Here is a 20561-nt window from a genome sequence, read left to right on the forward strand (position 1 = left end):
GGGGCATGCAGCTGGATGCCTCGACAGCCTTCCATCCCTGGGATCTCATGAGAAGCCTATTTTAAGTACACACCTTGCGAGTTGGAGAATGGTTTGCTGTTGGTCATAGGCTGTGGGAACAACAGGAAAAGCATAGCCTCAGCCCAAACTCTCTTACTAGTTTGTTATTTTACAAGTAAGAGCTTTCCCTAAAGTCTTCCTTGCAGATCATCTGTACTGCTGCTGTCTTGTTCTGTCACATTGCCATAGTAAAGACTGGTGCCTTAAACAACAAAAACTTACTTTCTGGAGGCCGAAAGTCCAAGATCAGGGTGTCAAGATCGTCTGGTAGATCTCTCTCTTGCTCTCATGCTTGGGTTCTTCTTGTAAGGCCATGGCCTATCAAGTTCAGACCCACATTTATGACCTCACTTAGTCTTTATCATCTCCTAAAAGCTCTTCAAATACAATCACACAAAATGTTAGGGCTTCCACACATGAATTTGAGAGAGGGACAGAATCCAATATAAAACCACTGTCTTTACCAACCCCAAACTTTACACAGCTGTGGAATTTGGATACTAGAATAGGGGTTGGTGTGGAGATCACACCCTGAAAGCATCCTGTCCTGTCATTTATTTCATAGATACAAACCCTAAGCTTCAAAAGAGTTGAGAAAGTCCTTCTAAGACCCAGGGTGTGGAAGAGTTAGAAAAACAGTCTGACCTACATCAAAGTGCTTCCCTATAACATCCTAAATGTTTCAGAAAGAAAACCAATAAGCACTTGTCTCTGGCCAAGTCCATCCATATATGGTTTGGCTCCTACTCTGCACAAGAGACCATGGAGGACACAGGGAAACAGCAGGAGCCATAGCACAGCTCCTGAAGGAGCTCACAGTGGGCCATGTTCCTGATGTCTGCTTCACATTCCCTCCAATTCACTTGGATTTATCTGCCCATCAAAATCTAATGCTAGCTCAATATTCTTTTGGAAATACTGTGGAAAGGAAAAAGAGCTGTGCTAGAAACATTATATACATTACCATATTTGGCTATCAGTTCTCCCAGATATGCTGCTATTTCCACTTTGCAAATGATCCAGAGAAGTAAAGGAACCCAGGCATTAGTTGAGCTTGGATATGAATTTAGGTCTTTCCTTCAGCCCACACTGCTGCTCTTTAGCTTTTTCTTCTTCTCATAGCTGCCCTCTTCTCCTTGCTGACTCAACTGGGCCTTTGTAATCTCTTTCTCAAGTAAGATTCCCCCGACATGTAACACATCAAAATCCATACCTGTAATTGCAGAGAATTCAAATTCTGCACTAAATTTTCTTGCCTCTGACCCCTTCTATATTTCCATGCCTACCATTTTTCTGTGTCTCTTACTTCATTTTGTAAAACAACTTTTTAAGGCATCACAACCTCTCAGTCATTAGCTACTTATGTTCCCTAAATTTGCTGTAGTCTGGGCACACTGAACCTTCTCACACTCAGTCCAACCCTCCCCAGCCTCCCTTTCTTAACAAACAGATAGGCAGCCCAGATACAGACAGTCTATTCCAATGTTCCCAAAAGAGGAAACTGGCCCTGAAACTCTGTGTCCTGCAACAGGAAATCGAGAATAAAGCCATCTCTCCACGCTTGGGGTCCTTCTAGACTTCCAGGTATTGAAGTTTGATTTCCATGTTATGTTCTTTCCTTTTCTGGAGACCCCTTCATCATCTATGCCTACCAGGAGTCACAGATCACCTGTGGCTCATCTGAGACCAGGCCTCTGTCTTTGCCTTCAGTCTTCTTGATCTCGAGTCCCCGTTGTCCTTTGTGTGCTACCTCCCTGCAGCCTGCTCCCTGAGTTCCCTGAAGCAGCCCCTGACAAAGTCCCCATAGCCTCCCAAGGTACCTCCCTGCTGTCCCTTGTCATCCTGCCTAGCCACTGTGGAGGCCAAATTCCTTCCTTTCATTGCCAGCATTAAAAACCATCCTCATTGCCACCACAAAAGCGAGTATTTGAATCTCATCATGCCACCTGGCCCACTCTCTTTGCCCCTCTCATGTCTTACTTGTGACTATAAAAAGAGGGAGTTTAGAGGTGGGGTGAATTTCAGCAGAGGGAATAAAAGTGCTGAGGTTTCCTGTGCCTCTGCAGTCCTCCTTTGAAGCTCTGTGCCTTCCTTTGTCTAGCATGGCAAACACTTGTCTCACACCCAGACCCTGGCACAAGTAAATTGTGTGTCCCTGCTGCAAAGATTTCCGCTCAATCTCCCTGTTCCTGGGTCAATCAGCACCATGTGCTGGGCAGAGGAGGGGCTGGAGAGGATCAGGAGGCAGAGAACAAAGACACAGGCGGGATCCAGTTCATTTTCCAGGCACTCTTACTTTTTTGTTTCGGCCCTAGGTCTCTGGGGTGGGGGTGGAGTGGGGGCACTGAGGAAGTGGTCAGAGGGGTGACAGGAGGAACATCCTTTTGCAGAAGGCTTTAGGGGCAGAAGCTCAATGTCATGAGCTCTTTGTTTCAAAATATCTCTTTGGCACCACAGTCTCTTTCTCCAGTTCACCCACTTTCCACGTTCTTTTTTTTCCCCCTCACCTTCTTATAATTATGTACTATTTTTTCTCCTCAGTTCAGTCATGGAATCAGAACTAGAAGTAATCTTAAGCCCTCAGTCATAGGTTCATTCATTCATTCCCTTATCCCTTGCTCTGGACATGGACCTTTCCTTTGGTCTCAGTACAACATAATCTTTTTTTATTGCCCAAGTGAAACCCTGGGATAGAAAGACCTTCCCAAACTATGCTGAGCACCATGGTGGTAGGCAGCCTGTCATTTCCAATGACAGACTGTCTCAAAGCAAATAGAAAAGGATTGAATTGTTAGACTTAGAGGTTTCTATGCACAGATGCCTCTCCTGCCTTATTTCATGTTCTTCATGCTCAGGGAATCCAGGGCGTTATTGGATTGGCTCACCAGCTTCCTGTCACAAAGTCACATGACATGTGACAGTTAACAGTGTCTCCAAATCTAGGGTCAGTCTGCATTGGATCTAAAGACAAGCACAACGTTCCATTACAGATTTGGATTGTCAACTAAGAATCAAACTATTTAGAAAAGAAATGGACTACACTGGAGAGAAAGTATCCAGTCCAAAACTTAATACCAAATCTGAGGAAGCTGAGACTAAGGAAAGAAGTGGATTACTCAGACTCATCCCACTGTGAGAAGCAAGGCAGAGTCAAAACATCCCCGTCTCACAAGAGCAGTCCAGGCCAAGTGCTCTCCACAGCAGCTCTGAGCACCCTGAGTCCCTTGAAGACAGATCTCAAACATGATATTTTGCTTTCATTCAGATACACCTATGATTTTTTGTTACCAAGCAATTGGTTTTAGAAACTTTATGTTTGACCTTAGCTGAGAAGCAGAAATTGTGCTTCTTGATTGTGTGGATTGGGAGACTATTAAATGGCATTTGTCCTCTTGAAGATTGTCCTTCACAAAAAAATATCCAACTTGTGCTTTAAAACTTGCTACTATATGATATGGGAAAGGGGAAACCCAATTTTAGGAACCCAGTCTTAAAGTTTAGATGGAGTGAAATTCATGTTTCTATAGAAACACACTTATACTTGTCTGAAACCATCACCCCATTTTGATATGGACAGTAGAGTTTTCTCTGAAGAATCACCTATCCTTTCCCCAGCCATGCTTGTAACTGACACTATCTGGACCCATCCTACTTCCGGCATGGGGATGGAACTCAGCATGTTCCATTACCACCACGAATCTTGCTAGTCTCAGTTATTGGATGATAGAAGGACAAGCAGCTGGGACTGCTGCAGGAACCATTGCAAAAGAAATGCTGTTGTTCTGCTGGGCTTGTTAATAACACAGAAAGCCTAGCACTGCTTGTTGAATTACTTGCAAGAGAGCAGAGTTAACTGATAGGCAAAAACAGACTCTCGTGGATTTCATCTGAGTATCTGATTCCAGTCTGGGAAATACATTCCTAAACTGTGTAAATTGTGGAAGTCATAGTTTTCCTTTTGTTCAGTGTGAGCCTATTTGGCACAGGGATCTGTTATTTGCAAGACAAAACAGACCTAATATACACCCACAACTTGGACACCAAAAGGTTGATTAAAGAGAAGCAGAGTTTCAGTGAAAGGGCAATGATCATATTTTGGGTAGCAGGTAGGAGTGCTGCTGGCTCCTGAGAAGACGAAAGGTCAACTCCACCCAGATGGGATCTTGGCCCTGAGCAGTGCTTCCTGGGATAGCAAACCTATCCCAGGCTGACATCAGTCTCTCACCCACCGAACATTCCACTGAGGTTCAGTGTGAGAACATGAAACTGCTTTTGATGAGGTTTCGCCTCTGCCTCCCACAATGCTTTCCAGGTCCCCAGAATACAATTTTTGATTCAGAGGCACATCAAAATGCCCAAAATTGGAGTTCATCATCAGCTACATTTTCTCTACCAAAACATGACTTTCCTCCATTCATACTGGACATCTCAGGCTCAGTCTCTTCCCCGGGGATTGCCTACCCCTCTATGTTCACCTAGCCCATGCTGGGCAGACTTCAGTCCTTGAACAAAGGCACATCATTAGACCTTCTTGTGCTACCGTGAATCCTTTGTGAATAGATGCTTTTAATTTTCTTGCCTTTCCTGGATGATTTTCTGCTAAACATCAGTCCTTCCTCCACAATCAGAGTTGGGGGTGGCTCAAATCATACACTGATAAGTTCCTGCAAAGCCAGCCAGTCTAATAAATCCTTCTACTAACTAGTCCTAAGCACTGTGCCCAGGTTCCACTGTGGAAATATAATTGAATGCAGATGTCCCCATCTTCAAGGAATTTACAGAGCAAACCATCAACAGATTATAAAACAACTATAAGGATTGTGACCAGTCATGGCAAACATATTTCTGAAACTGATGCTATACTGTATTGCTGTTGGACCCTGCCCTAATCTGTTTACAACACGATTAAAAGATTTGCCTGAAAATAACCTTTTCAGCATCTATCCAATGCCAGACATCAGTTTCCAGGTTGGGCAAAGGGATGGTGGGAGGTTAAAAGTTCTACCATTGGTTCTACCACTGATCACTGAACTCCTTGGAGATAAGCTCTACACTTAACTATGTAAGTGGGGTAAAGAGAAGCAGAGCCAGTCCTCAAACTTTGGTTGGGCAAACTGAAAACTTACATCAGGGCTGAGAAGTCCTGTGACAACCATGAAAAACACCCAAAGAAGCCTCCAAATTGGTACTGGGTTAAAGAGCAGAGAAAGCATATTTGGACTAAAGTTGGAAAAATGGGAAGAATTGGACAGAACTCTGAGAAAAGAGTTCACGGAGGTGATTGAATTTGATATAGGCTTTAAGATCATGATTTCCACTTTACCTTTTATGTTTAAACAAACAAACCAACCTAGGGCCCATCCCCTCAAAAAGATTATATGAAGAAAATAACTAATTCAACAGAAATCATAAATCATAAGTGACCTGAATCCTCACTGCACCTATGGACATGCCTGGCAGCTCACTCACTGATTGTCCTCTTCCCTACCCTGGTCCCATTTATCCAGTGGGGTAAACACACCTGACACCTGTTGTTGATCCCATTTTCTCAGCAATTGTCCAAGTAAGGCACAGGCTTCCCAGCCAACCTGAGTGTCACCTCTCCTCCCAGTATTCTTCATTGGTCACTTTCTTTTAGGGGGAGCTTCTGACACAGCCTGAAAGTCAGGGTTTCCAGAGATGAGACAGATCAGAGGCTGATCTGCCCACAGCACCCTGTGGTTAGGCTCAAAAGCTCAAGCGTTCCAGCATGCAGTGGAACATGTGTGCTCCGCAGAGCAACAGAAATTCAGCCTCATTTTGTTCCATGGGACGGCAATGTACAGAGCCACGAACCCCAGCTCTGGGTCTTCTAGAAAACCCATTAGGCCTCCAAATATACTCAGTGAGGTTCTCACAATGTTAGATAACGAGGCTTAAACCACTGCAAACTCAGGCAGCAGGAATCAGGCAGAACCACACTACCCAGAAAGTTAGATGCAGAGCAGAGATAGAGCTGTGCCAGAGGCAGCTTTTATGTTTGATGCCTGTCAATTAGAGATATGCATCCTGTTTACCTAAATTACTGAGCGTAAATGCACAGTTAGGTCCCCACCTGTAGACTAACGGAACATCATACATGTTTTCATGTGCATGATACCTGTATGAGTATGTATCTAGAATGAGTACATCAGGGTCTCACACCAGGTAAAAGTAGCTGGGCCTCCTTGACTCATTGAAAATATAAGACAATATTTCACACTCATTAAGAACCTGTTCCCAAGTTGAAGAATGTACACAAAGTCCCTTAAATTGGCTCTTCAAATAACAACATGCACAGTTCCATATTTTGGTAGCAGGCTTAAGAACCTTTCTTATAGAGAAAGAGAAAAACAGAGCATAGGAAAGTGTTTCTCCAATAAACACCTCCCTACCTGAAGATTTTCCCAAAAAGGATGCTCCTTTGATTAACAAAGATGTTTAGAAAATTTCAGGCAATGGAGAAGCCCTCAAATTACTATCTGGTAGGGGATACCCAAGGTAAACATAAACTTAAAAACTAGTTACAGCCACATGGCAAAAGTAGGCACAAGCACTTGAAAATCAAGAAGCAGGGTCACCACACACTGGCAGGCTGGGTGGGGGATAAGAGAAAATACTTCACAGGTTGAGATACTCAAGCTAAGTCCCAGGTAAGAGAAGCATCATTTAAAGTGATAGAAGAGTGTTACAAGAATGGATCTGCCACCTGCCATGTTGGGGCTCAGTTTACCTTCTTTTCCTCTATGGTTCTTAGTGCCATCTGACATTTTAGACATTTATTTGTTGATGGTCTTTTCCAACTAAAATATAAGGAAATTAAAAGCTGTTTTGTTCTCTGCTACATCTCCAGCACCTACAGCATACTTGGCACATAGGCAGCATTGATAAACACTTGGCAAATGTATGCATGGTGCAGAGGATTGGGAAGTGAGATTGGATGGTCAGGCAACACAGACCCCACAGATCATGAGGGCCTTGTATGCTGTGCTAAAGCATGGACATTATCTTGGAGATCTAAAACAGTGTTCACAAACTGATAGGCCAGAAGTATTTTACTTCCCTAATACCATGTTTCTGGAATTAGGACATTTTATATAAAACCTTTGTGGAAATTCAGAGGATACAGTAACATGGGGCCCATATCTTTAAAGGTAAAGTCAGTTGTCCTTTATTAGGGTCTTCACTTTCTAGGGCTCCTCAGCCTCTCTCAGTCTCCATCACCTTGCATCAGGCCTTCCTTCTTTACTCACATATCATCTGCTTGGTCTATGTGGATAAATGACTTTGCAACTTGGTCTGGGTCTAGAATGTGTGATCTGAGCTGTGTGTGGTGGCACACGGTGAGATAGATGACTGAGACAGGAAGATTGCCACAAGTTTGAGAACAGCCTGGGCTATACAGCAAGACTCTGCCTCTAAAAAATAAAAGAAAAAAAAAAAGAGTGATGTGGTTTGAAAAAATCCTTCCACAAAAGTGAGTCTCTAGAACAACTTTCAAGTGAGCCATGCCTTCCAATATATATTAATGTCTCCCATATGAATCTGAGCTATTCCTGTGTAAAAGACTGCAGGATGGGGGGTGGGGTGTGTGTGACAAGGCTATCTTGTAAGAAGGCGGTCATCACAGAAGACAGCTGATTACTCTGAGGCTTACAAACTAAGAGATGACTTAAAGTATGCAAAAGGTTAAACACAAATACTGTGCCTTTTTTTTTTTTGTCTTTTTCCTTTTTATCGATACCGGGGATCGAACTCACGACTGCCTGCTTTCAAGGCAGGCACTTATGCCGCTGAGCTAAACCCCCAACCCCTACTGTGCCATTTTATATACAAGGCAATTCAGCATCTGTGGATTTTTGCGAGTCCAGGAATCAATCCTCTGAAGATCAAGAAGGGAGGATGACTGTGCTTTTATTTATCAATTTATGGGTCATAATATCATAAACAATGTAGGTGTAGAGGCACACGAAGTGGCTCTTAGAGCAAGCACTGAAAGAGTCTCTTGTGCAGATGCTTCTTTCCCCTTGGAGTTAGAGTGTGTTACCCTCTAGGCACATGGATACTTTTGCCATCCCAGGAGCTCTCTGGCCCCAGTTACCTAAGGATTTTAAAGATGCTTCATTGTTTAGACAAGATTGGTTGCATCATTGGCAACTTAATGCATTTTTAGTACCATTCCCTTCTTCAGAGGCCAGGGAGCAAAGCTTAGCTTCAACCTTCTGACCTGCATTAGTCTATCAGGCATTCAGCCTGTATCCTTAACGGATTTAGTATCCCAGTCACCGCTCATCTCACTGGAATGCAAAAACTACTCTTTCCACTTTGGAGATTCCATGGGTTTTAGGAGCTATTGGCAAAGAACCAATTAAAGATCAGTTTGGTTTGTTTCCTTTTTTTTAAAATGTCATATCCAGACTAATTTTATTGCAGAGTATCTGTCATGGTTTATGGTAGTGGCCCTCAAGCCTTCTGCAATTATGGGCTATCATCTGTGATTGGTTCATTGTCTAGCGCTTGGATTGGTGGTGTGAGTCCTATACCCACCTAGCGGTGGAGCCAGCATACAATGTAAGGGCAGGAAGAAGGTGTGAGGCATAGGCAGATTATTTAGGCAGAATTAAAAAGAAAGGGAGACGAGGAAAACAACTCAGCGTCAGCAACTAAAGGGAGTTCAGATTGACCTGCTCACAAAAGAATGAGGCCAGCTTTTCTGGATTAGATGAGATGGGCTATAGTCTGGTGGATCATTATTTTAATTCTGGTTTCCTAGCTTTGAAGGAGTCCTTAAAAAGCTTGAGGGGAAATTCAGTTCCTATAGGTTCATTACTTGCTTGGGAGGGAAAAGTTCTTCATGAGATGGGGTGTAAGGCTCTGCTCTTCCTGGAATTGAGGTGATTATAGTTTGGAGAGTTCTAGGCATCACTTCAGGTATCTGGAATGGGATATTGTAAAAGCTGGCAATTGGATGTCCCTGCGAACTCTTAGTAATCTTCATATTATGGCAGTGCCCATTGTGATTTCAATTTTTTCATTTCTAATTGCATTGATTTGGGTCTCTCTCTCTCTCTCCTTTCTCATTAGGTTGGCTAAGAATCTGTCCATCTCATTTCTTTTAGAGAACCAACCTTAAATTTATTAATTCTTTTTAATTTTTTTGCCTCAATTTCATTGATTTTTGCGCTGATCTTTCTAATTTCTTTCCTTGTACAAGCTTTGAGTTTGGATTTTTCTTGGGGATTTTTGTTTGTTTTTGTTTTTGTTTTCTAGGACATTAAGGTGCATTGTTAGGTTGTTTATATGGGCTTGCTCTGTTTTGCAATCTGGTTTGCATTCACAGCTATAAAATTCCCTTTTAGGACTGCTTTCATTTCATTTTGTTTCACAAGTTCTAATATGTTGTACTGGCATTTGCATTTAGTTCTAGAAATTATCTTAATGTTTCCTTGATTTCTCCTTTAACCCATTCTGAAGTTCAGCGTATACTGTTTAATTCCCATACATTTGCATAATTTCTGCTTTTTCTTTTGTGATTGATGTCTAATTTCATTGTGGTATGGCCTGATAATATCATGGCATAATTTCAGTTCTTTTATATTTATTTAAGTCTGATTTATTGGCTAGAATGTGCTATATTTTAGAGAAAGTTTCATGTGCTGCTGAAAGAATATATTCTGGGGTTGGGTGGAATATTATGTAGATATCTGTTAAGTCTATTTGTTCAAAGATTTATTCAACTCTGAGATATCTTTTTGCTATTTTTAAAAAATCTTTCAAGCTTTTATTGAAATGCAACAATCCATGATAAATTTTAGGTTTTCTTAAAAGCAGCCACATCCATGAACTGCCCATAATCCTCAAAAGCAGTGATCTGCTCCTCCAGCCTGTGTGTTCTAACTTTATCATCTTCAGCTACATATTTGAAGCTTTTAAATTTTATATCTGACTGGAACCAGTCAGAAGAGCCTGGACTAAGCCATGTGCTTGAATGCTTCAGATACACTCCCCTAATCTTGCCATATGTGTCTCATCATCCCAAGATTTCACATCTAGCAAGACAGAAGACTTGCCAAGTGTAGGACTTATGACTTTCTTGGATTCACACTGTGCAAGTCATTCCTCTCTTACCTTCTGTGTTTCCTCCTCCTCCCTGATCCAAAGAGATCGATATACCATCATCTTTACTCTTAGTAGCTTTACTTCCTGTGCTGTCTTCCACATTGGCAGAACCATACTTGCCTAAAGCTTTCTTCACTCTTGGCAGGCTGGCCTTTTCCTTTTCATGAGACTTCATGTGATTATATCAATGTAGGATATAACACAAGCCAACAGGTTGTAGGCTGAAGACTGCTTCAAATACTATCACGGATCTGCTTGTGAGGGTGTATCTCCCTCAATGAAGCTCTTGTCCACAGGTAATTGTTGAGAACTTGTAGACCAGTGGAACCCAGACCAGTGGGACCCATGGCCTAGACTTTTGGGAAACCCATGGCCTAGGCTCCTGGGAGCTGGGTAGCGACAGAGCAAAAGAGCACAAAAGGTTGACACCAAGCACTCCACTGCTCAGGAAAACTACAGGCACCACCTTCTGAAGCACAAGAAATGACTTGGGATCAACTTTGATACTTCTCTGTTGAGTTTTTATCTAGTCAATCTATTTGTGAGAGTGAAGTATTGAGGACTCACACTACAAAAGCACTAATGTTTATCTGATCTTTTATGTCCAGTAGTACTTGTTTTATGAAGTTTGGTGCCCTGTTGTTCAGTGCACATATGTTAATAATTGTTACCACTTCCTGTGTGGTTGCTCTCTTAACCAATATGTAATGATCTTTGCTTCATTTGATCATTTTTGATTGAAGTCCACTTTGTTTTAATGTAAGATAATTATATTTACTTTTGTGGGGTTCCTGTTACATACATATACATTGTTCCCCCATCCTTTGATTTTAGTCTTTGAGTTTCTTTTGGGTTAAACGTGTTTCTTATGTACAACATACTCCTGGATTTTGTACCTTTATCCATTCTGCCAGTCTGTGTCTTTTGACTGGAGAATTGAGACCATTTACACTGGTAGGTAATGAGTTATTATTGTCATTACTTTTTTTTCCTGTTGTTGATTCCTTGTCTTTCACTTCTACTTAACTGCTCACCCTGCATGATTTATTCTTTCTACTAGACATTTTTTCATTGTTAACTTCATTGTCTCTTTCTAAGGTATGCTTGAGTAATTTTTGGAATGCTCGTTTGGTGGTTATGTATTTTTTTAGGTACTCTTTGTATGAAAGTATCATATTTCTCTATCAAATTTAAAAGATAGTTTTGCAGAATATGTCAATTCCAGTTGAAAATTATTTTCTTTTAGAGCTTGAAACACTTTACATCAACTTCTCCTGACTTTTAAGGATTGCATTAAGGAGTCTGCTATAATTCAAATAGGTTTTCCTTTATAAGCAATTTATTTCACTTTTCTAATTCTTTCAAAATTCTGTTCTTATGTTGGACTTGTGGGATGTATCATGAGGAAGTTCTTATCTGGTCACAACTACTTGGAGTTAATATGTCTCACTTATCTGTGTATTAAATTCTTTTACCTATTCGAAAAGTTTTCAGCTATTATTTCAGTAAAGTTGTTTAGGCCAATTGTGCTGTCTTTTGATTATTCACTGATTTCAATTAATATTAGTCTTCTTTGTATCATCCAAGAGCTGCTGAATCTTGTTCTTTTGCTTTTAAGATGTCTCTTATTAGTTGGTCTCTGACAATAGTCTTGTCTTCTAGTTCTGAGACCGTCAATACTTTGAATAGAATTTTTCATCTTCTGAATTTCTATTTGGAACCTGCTTAAAGTTTCCAATTTTTTTAGTGCTGGTCATGCATGTTTTGCACTATTTTGTTTAGTTCTTCTATTAATGATTTTGTTCAATTGGCCCAATATTTTGTCACTTACATGTTCTGTGATCCAGTCAATTGCCTTGTTGTACTGTTTTGCTATCTTCTCCAATACCATCTTGAATAATCTAAGACTTCGTTTCCTCCCCATGGATCAGGTTTGGGAGCTTTGGGAGCTTTTGGAAGCATTTTGATGCCTATCTGTTCATGTTTCTACTTTTGTTTATTTGCTTTGTGTTGAGTCTTGTAGGTTTATTGTAGTGGGAAGTTTTGTTCCTAGTATGCAGACATCTTCAGTTAATGCGTATTTTTCAGTGATACTTTCTGGGCATGGCTACCACTGGCCCGTGGCTTTGTCCAGGATTCAGTCACTTCTGCTCACTTGAGATTGGAGGTTGCAGTGTGTTTGTCACATTACCCAGTCTTCCGCGAATGGCCCACAGTATTATTAATGCCCCTAGGCAATTGAGATATTGGCAACTCAAGAAAACCAATTAATAGCAACATCTATGATACCTTTGCTATAAAATCAGCATCAACGATAGCATTAAATACAAACTGAATATTGACAAATCTTAAGGATTAATAAAGTACCATCGTGTTCACAGAAAACAGACCTATAATTGTACTGTGAACATTAAGACAAATCAAATATTGACCTACTGCTGATCTTTAGATATTTATTAAATGGAACAACTTTGCCTCTAATAGCAGTGGTGCATAAAATCAACTATCTACAGATTTGTAAAGTTTAGTAGTTATACTAGTAAAGGTGGAGGACTGGAGAATGAAACAAAAAGCAAAATTTTAAAAGTTCATCAGTGTGAAATGAGATGAAGGAAATAAAAGTAAGATGAATCCTGTTAAGAAGTAAGAGAAAACTAATAGTAATGGGGAACAGTTGTTGGAAAGAATGAGGAAAAGAAGAAAGAAGATAAACAGCAAAAACAGGAAATAAAGAGAAAAAACCTTGGAAGGGAAAACAAAAGTGAAAAAAAGAAACTAAAAGAAGAGAGAAAATAAAGTGGGAGAAAACCCCTAATCCTGAAAAAAACTCAATGAAGAAAAGATAAAAATAATATAAAATAAGAAAAGCAAAAAAATATTGAGTCAAAGAAAAAAATCATCCAGTAATGAATGAGTACTTTTGTTCCACAATTCGTGGTCTTGGGATCCAGTCAGAAAGGATTTTCTATGCCTACTTTCAGAGTCTGTGCATCTCTGAGGTGCTCTCCTTGGACTGGGGGACCCTCTGTTCTTTTTCCTCCAGACTGTGGTTATGGTTCCAGCCAAGGTACGTTCTTGGTCTCGCTGAATGAGACAGCCGTCTACTCTGTGCGGGATATAGGCCGCAAGGCAGCGGGTTTCAAATGGGCTGTTGAACTTAATGTCGACAGTCATGGGGTCTGGTTGCTCTCCTCTCTGCCCCCCAGTGCTCTCTTTATTCAGGATCTGTTGGTTGGTTAGTCTTTGCTTCCACTGCCCTCTGTTGTGCTCCCCTGGGGTTGGGGTACCACTCCTCCATCACAGATCTGCTTGCCCATGCTGGGGAGAGGGATGCCGTTCCAGGTCTTCTTTCCTACATGGATGGAGCTGAAAACGTTTTAATACATGTGGCCTTACAGATTCAAATAAGAAATCGTGACCAAGATTATTTTGAACATTCCTGCTGATACTATTGTCCAGGTAGTTTACTCACTGAGCCAGGTGGAGAGCAATTATTCTACACTTTGTCATGATATTCTTACCTTCCCAGGCTGAGATGGGATATTGTTATTCTTCTTGTTCTTTGTCATCAGTGAACTGTCACTCTTCCCAAAGTCCGTACCTCTCATTTGTTTAACTTCCTCCAGAGAAAAAGAGGCCCTTGTAGTTAGACATCACATTTTGGCAAGTTTGCCACATAGTTTACTTTCTTTTGTCCTTTTTTCTTTATAGTCCCATTTGTCTGCGCCAGTCTTGTGTATTTTGGCATAAAATGTTCTGCCCCTGTGCAGGTTCTATTTGTATTTGAGCTAGAGTAGAAATCTGAGCCTCTGTTAATTAGCCCAGAACAACACAAAGATCAGGAACATAGGCAAGAACTACTTCCTGAATTCTAGGTAGCTGTCATCTCAAACACAGATCCACTACAAAGGGGCTAGACAGTACCTTGGAGATCTCACACCTACCAATCTTTGTGAGCAAAACCACTCCGTGACAATTCTGTAATTGCTTCTTCTTACAATAAGGAGAGAGAAAAATCTAATTTCCTTCAAGCTGGAAAATAAATTTAAAATCCATGAGGTCAATGACTAGTTGTCACTCTGAAGTTCCTTTCACTCTGCACTTCTGGGCTTCCTTGGGCTCTTTCTAGATGAAATGCCCTCCTGTGCCCACTCCAAATCATATCCTTCCCTGACAATGTCCGTCACCATTGCTTTCACTTCTTGGCAAACTTCTGAGTCTTTATGACATAGCTCAAAAGATAATTTCATTAGAGAAAGAGCCCTGTATCTGTAAGACATAGGGTGAAAGTCACTAAATCACAAATTTGAGGGAAAGTAACTCACCTTAATCATCAGTAGAGTTCTGTACACCAGTAAAGGAGGTATGAAATGGATAAGCAATTTATTAGTGTTCCTCAGCAAAAATACCAGAGGTAATCATTCCCTAAACTTCATTCTACATACTGTCTCTTAGTTACACTGCTCCTTTTCCATAAATACCGCAGAATGGAAATACAAACCCATAGCAGACAATGTTGTGCTAGAACCAGCCTGATATTAGGAAATGTGGCTTGTGGTAAAAATTTCAGTTATTCTGAGCAACTTGACAAGTTCCACTGCTCTCAGACACAGAGGAATGCAGGTCAGATCTAATGCAGCAGGAGCGGGGCTCATGCAAACAAATTTTCTGGAGGTTTTGGGGGAGACTAGAGACTCTTGGGGGAAAAGAAGAGCCACAATTTCCATTCTCGGTTGTAACATTGTTATTTTAAAGAAGAGCCTCTTTGATCTGTCTTATATTAGCATTTCAGTTTCCCTCAAATCAATATTCTTTTTCATGTGGGGATTTTGAGTCATTTTTGTACTCTTTGTTTTAAAGTTCCATAAAGCCCAATATATAAGAATTCTGATTGCCTGCTCCTGGGAAAAGGAGGCTTATCTTTCCTATTGATATTAATCCTGTTCATTTCTCCTGATCATTGCCTGGCTCTTGGAATTTGACACTGTAGACTTTCTGACTCTTTAAAGAGATATGGCAGACTCTGACTAATCAATTGTGTTCATAAAATTGTTTATTTTGCTTCACTGAACAAAACACCTCTTTAAAAGTACTTATATTCTTATAACTATATTCTATACATACTGTTAGCAATCAAATAGTTTCTCTTAATTCTCTTCAAATTTCCAGTTCTTTGTATTAAGCCCCAATCACCCTGCACCCCTCCCCCCCCAATAAAAGAAAGGAAAAATAATTCACTTCTTGGTAATGGAGTCAGGGCCTTTACACTGAATTAGTTCTCCAGGCTCCTTTTATGTTTGATTCTGAGACAAGGTTTGCTAAGTCAGAAGACTGCCCAGGTTTTGCTTGAACTTGAGATCCTCTTGCTAAGCTTCCAAAAGTGCTCGGAGTTTTCCATTAAGAAATTTGTTTCCTATAATCTTTTAAAAAGTATTATGTTTCTTTCCTCTAAAGCCTATTAGAAACTCTTATTTTATAAACTTTTGATACTATTTAAACAATAATAGAGGACAGATACTAAATGCAACATACTGTCCCATGTAAGTATCCAGAATGTGAATTCAGTGTATTTCCAAGGCCTAGGTCTCACCCAGCTGTGATTGCAAAATACAGACCTTTATGGGGCAAATTTCACTGGTCTAACGCCTGAAATCAGTTCTTTTGCAAATGGTCCCCAGCCTTGGAAGGAACTAAGAAATTCAGAATCAAAAACAGTCTACTACCCAGAAAATGTAAACATTTAAACAAAGGCTTTTTGGCTGCTTCAATATTGTGAACCAAGAGTTTTGCATCCAGTTTGGATTGGGCAGCATTTCAAGTTTTTCTGTAGACAAAGTACGGACAACATACGGTAGGCTTCTAACAGGAGTTGGATTCTGCACTCTCTGGTAAGTGTAGCTTCAACAGCTGTGGCTTTTCTGCTGGGTTCTGACTGCTCCTTGGCCTGGGAGGTGGGAAGGAACAAATGATTAGCCAGAGACTAGAGTATCATCCATATCCAGGGAACACAGGTCAGAAAAATCCAGTAAGAGCTTCCTCAAAAAAAAAAAAAAAAAAAAAAAAAAAAGAAATAATACTGGTGATCATGAGTAATCTTTAATCATCAATCTTTTTCTTAAAAGTAATCTTTAAATGTCTGCCAGACTCAAAGTTTAAAGTCATTTTACTCAGCCTTGGGCAGATGAAAACTTGCTTGCTCCCTTAATGTCTCTGTTCCTTACTATAACCCTGCTAGTGTCTGAACTTTAGAGAGGGGACAAACCGTGGACAAAGGAGCAAGAAAAGTCAGCTATGCTCCCTGTGGCTCAGGCTGCTAACCTGCATCGGGGTTTACCTGGGAGCAGAGTAGACCTATGTGAGAATGAAATGGCAAGTTTTGCCTGTTATCTGGGACTGGATTTTCTTTTTTGTACTGGAAATCAAACTCATGACCTCGCCCTTGCCAGGCAAGTGCTCATGCCACTGAGCTAAATCCCTGGCCCTGAATTTTCTAATGGCTTACCTGAGTTCAAGAAAGAATGGTGAGAAATGATGATGATGGTAGGTATCTGTCAGTGTTTTCCTATAAAATGGAACAGAAAAATAGGCAATAGTTAGAGGGAAACATAGGCTCAACAGAACTGGGAAGCAAAACGTGGTACTCTAATATGCTGGCAGAAGTGACCAATATTAACAGGTAAAACAATACAGGAGAGAGAGGGGAAAACATGAAGCTGAAATGAAACAGAGCCCTGGGTTTTGAGGAGACAGTTCATTCTAAGTAGCAAGAGCAGAAGTAGATCATAAAGACAAAGGCTGGAAGAAGGAGCGTGTGAAGTCTTGGTAACTTTCATCTTTTCTCAGTGAAACAGGTCATGAGCTGACTTAAGGACACGGAAATGGCTAAGCTTAAAGTAGTGCGGGACAATGGATTAAGAAAATGTAGTGTGACTATCAGCAGTTTTAAAGACATCTTTGAGATCGATAGTCATGAAATGGCATGAGGATAGTCACCATGATTCTCCCTGGCCCACCTTAGCTTTGTGGAGACAGATGTGCAGAAACTGGATTTCATCAGGGAATTTTTTTTCTGAGCAAGTCCATCAAGGCAAGAGTCAGACAAGGAAGTTAAAGGTATAAGAAGGGGAAGAATTTCAAGGACTAGTTAAGGAATTCAAGTTTGCTACAAAGAGTAAGGACTTTAAGGAAATAAAGGATACTGCAGACATGGTATGACCAGTAGATTGTAGGTTTGGATGAGACAAAGGAATTTGTAGAGTTAGGGAGTGAGGTAAGGACATAGGAACTGGAAAACATAGACAATGGTGATCAGAGTTGGATGGCTGAAATTAGCATTAAAGGATTATGTATGTTGATAACCACAATTTATTCATTGGACTAGGTAGCTAATTATAGTCTGGAAAACAAGCTAAGAGATTAGTAAGAATGTTAGACATTGAAATCATCAAGAATGATACAATAGTCCTGAAATGAGAAATCTCAAGAATGTGGGTAAAAGCAGGGTGTGGTGGCACATGTCAGTAATTCCAAGATTTTGGGAGGCTGTCAGGAGGATCAACAGTTTGAACCTATGCTGGCCTGGACAGTGAGATCTTGTATCCAAAAAAAAAAAAAAAAAAAAAAAAAAAGCCATAGTTTCAATCCACAGTACTGCGGGTATAGGGGGGCATAGAGATGGGAAAGGTAAAAGAAATTGGGTTTAAAACTCTGTGTAGACCTTTCACATGACAGTGTGCACTGAGGCTATAGATGGTGCACTCTTGCACCAACCACAATGATCTGCTTTGTTGACCCCTGCTGGTAAATACATGGAAGCCAGGGATGAGGACCCTCAGCATCCAGACATTAGTGCTTTGCACTGAGTGTGCACTACATACCAGGAGTATGATGCTTGCTTACTAGCATACTTCATACTTGGAACAATCCTTTGAGAAACTTGATGCTCAGTGATCTTGCGATTTTCCAATGCTAAATTCAGTTTTAAAATGCAAAAAGCAAGTAGGAAAATCTGCTCTTAAACCAGTCTTAGCCCTTTGGAACCCTTCTAGGGCCAAAACTTGCTTTGTATCTCCTTCACTTTAAATGTTAGAAGGCATTTGCTTAGGATTTAAGATTTGACATACTCATAAAAAATTTTTTTGCTTCTGAGTATCTGGCTTCACAAGTGCAAGTGAAGTCTTTACAGTTGTACACTGTTATAAATAAATATTCCAAAGATTAATTTTAAAAATAAGGGGAAAATAATGGAGAGGTACCCCAGCAGGATAGTTTAAAATGGTTTAAAATAATGGAGACATACCCCAGCAGGATAGTTTAAAATGTCTTGTTATATAAATGAATACTTGGTGTGTTGTATAACATCAATACCTTTCTCAAAAAGGCTCTTCATGCTAAGGATTTAGCTCAGTGGCATAAGCGCCTGCCTGGTATGCACAAGGTTGCAAGTTCAATCCCAGGTACCCCCACCTCCCTCAAAAAGGCTCTTGATATTCACTTTGGTAGTTCATTCAGAACAAAGTAAATGATTCAGGTAAAATATATATGGATGTACAGTCATAAAGCAGTGTAAATGAAACTTAGCTGGAGTACAAATAGAGAAATGAAGAAAATAAATGGATGAGGGGATAACTGAAAAAATTTGACTATATACTATGTATCAGATATGAAAATTTCTGTTTCTTAGGTATGACAGTAGTATTTGGTCATGTAGCTCATGAGAATGTCTTATCCTAGGAAAGTATATGTCAAAGTATTTAGGGTGAAGGGTCAACTCAAATTTTTCAAATGGTTCACTCCCTAAATATATATATTTCATACAATGTGAAAACATGCCAACAGGTATAGAAAGTTAAAAATGCTGATGAATCAGGGACGCATTCAACTTTTTTATGAATTCAAAAGTTTTCAAATTATGAAGTTGGAGGAAAGTGTGTGAATGTTTACTCTATAAAATGTTGTTATAAAGCAGTATTTCTAAGTTATGTAACTTAACATACTATGATTTTTTAATTATTCAACTAAGCTAAGAAATACAAGTTTAATATGTTTCATGTGTGTTCCAATGAGTTCATATATTCAAATTGGGCATGTATCGAAAACTGGAAAAATCAATAAACTACACAAGACAAGCATCTTCTATTTTTGTACCAGGAATCAAACTCAAGACCTTGTGCTTGCCAGGCAGGAACTTGTGTCACTGAGCTATATACTTGGCTGAACAGCAGAAGACAGTAGTTGGAGAGGTGAAAATGGTCACTGCGAAGCAAAAAATTCTTGGTGGAGAAAAGTAGATGATGTTGGGTGATATGAGTGGGTAACAGCATGGAACAATGGAGCAAATAAGTGTATACAAGCTGGTATAACCACTTAATTTTTCAAATTTTGTACACCCTCAGTACATATTAAAACTCCAATTAAATGAAATTTAACTTTGCATTCTCGCCTTTACTAATTCTTGTCTGGCAAATTTATTTCATATCATTTTAATGTATTATTTGACAATAGAACAAATAAAATGAGGTTGGTCATTAGAAAGCACTGAAAATCCACTTAGGATACATACAAATTGAATATCCCTTATCAAAATGCTTGGAACCAGATCTGGAATATTTGTGTATTTGCTGGAGAGGCACCTCATCTGAAAACCAGAATGCTCCAAATCCTCCAAAAAGATCACAAATGAGTAATACTAAAAAAAGGTTTGGATCTGAGAACATTCTGAACATCAATTTAGGGATGGTCAACTTGTGTGTAGTTTGCTTCTTAACCAGATACAGATCTACTGGCAAGAGTTTTCATTCTTTAAGTGCTATTTTTTTCCCTTAATGTAGTTATACTCTGAGAGAAAAAATAAAACTCAAATTACTAAATGTTATTGGGCTATTTAGTATGGAAAAGTTAAAAATTACTAGTTTTAAAGATGGCATCTAGCCACATGTGGTGGAGTACCCCTGTAATCCCAGCACTTGGGAGGCTGAAGCAGGAGGACCACTGTGAGTTTAAGGCCAGCCTGGACAACAAAGTGCGTTTAAGGACAGCCTGAACTGCAGAGTGAAATCTTGTCTCAAGAAAAACCAAAAACCAAACAATAAAAACAACAAAAAACCCCCAAAGACAAAAATAAAAACAAACAAAAAAAAGAGAGAGAGAGAGAAAGATGGCACCTAATAAAAGAGAAAAATGACATACGTATCTTTTTTTTTTTTGGTAACAGGGATCGAACCCATGACCTCGCGCTTGCCAGGCAGTTGCTTATGCCACTGAGCTAAATGCCCAGCCTGCATGTACATCTTTTAAATAAAGAAAAAACATGTTCATTTCAAGATACATTAGTTTGCTGTTGACTATGATTAATATTTAAAGAA

At 39.9% G+C, this 20561-nt stretch overlaps 1 pseudogene; it reads right to left on the bottom strand.

The window, feature by feature from the left end:
* Positions 1-1524: 1524 nt before the first annotated feature.
* Positions 1525-20475, bottom strand: LOC134473985 (elongation factor 1-beta-like; annotated as a pseudogene).
* Positions 20476-20561: the final 86 nt, after the last annotated feature.

This window comes from Cavia porcellus, unplaced genomic scaffold, assembly GCF_034190915.1.
Source record: "Cavia porcellus strain 051 isolate PalLab524CR breed Dunkin Hartley unplaced genomic scaffold, mCavPor4.1 scaffold_29, whole genome shotgun sequence".
In the NCBI taxonomy this organism is placed as follows: domain Eukaryota; kingdom Metazoa; phylum Chordata; class Mammalia; order Rodentia; family Caviidae; genus Cavia; species Cavia porcellus.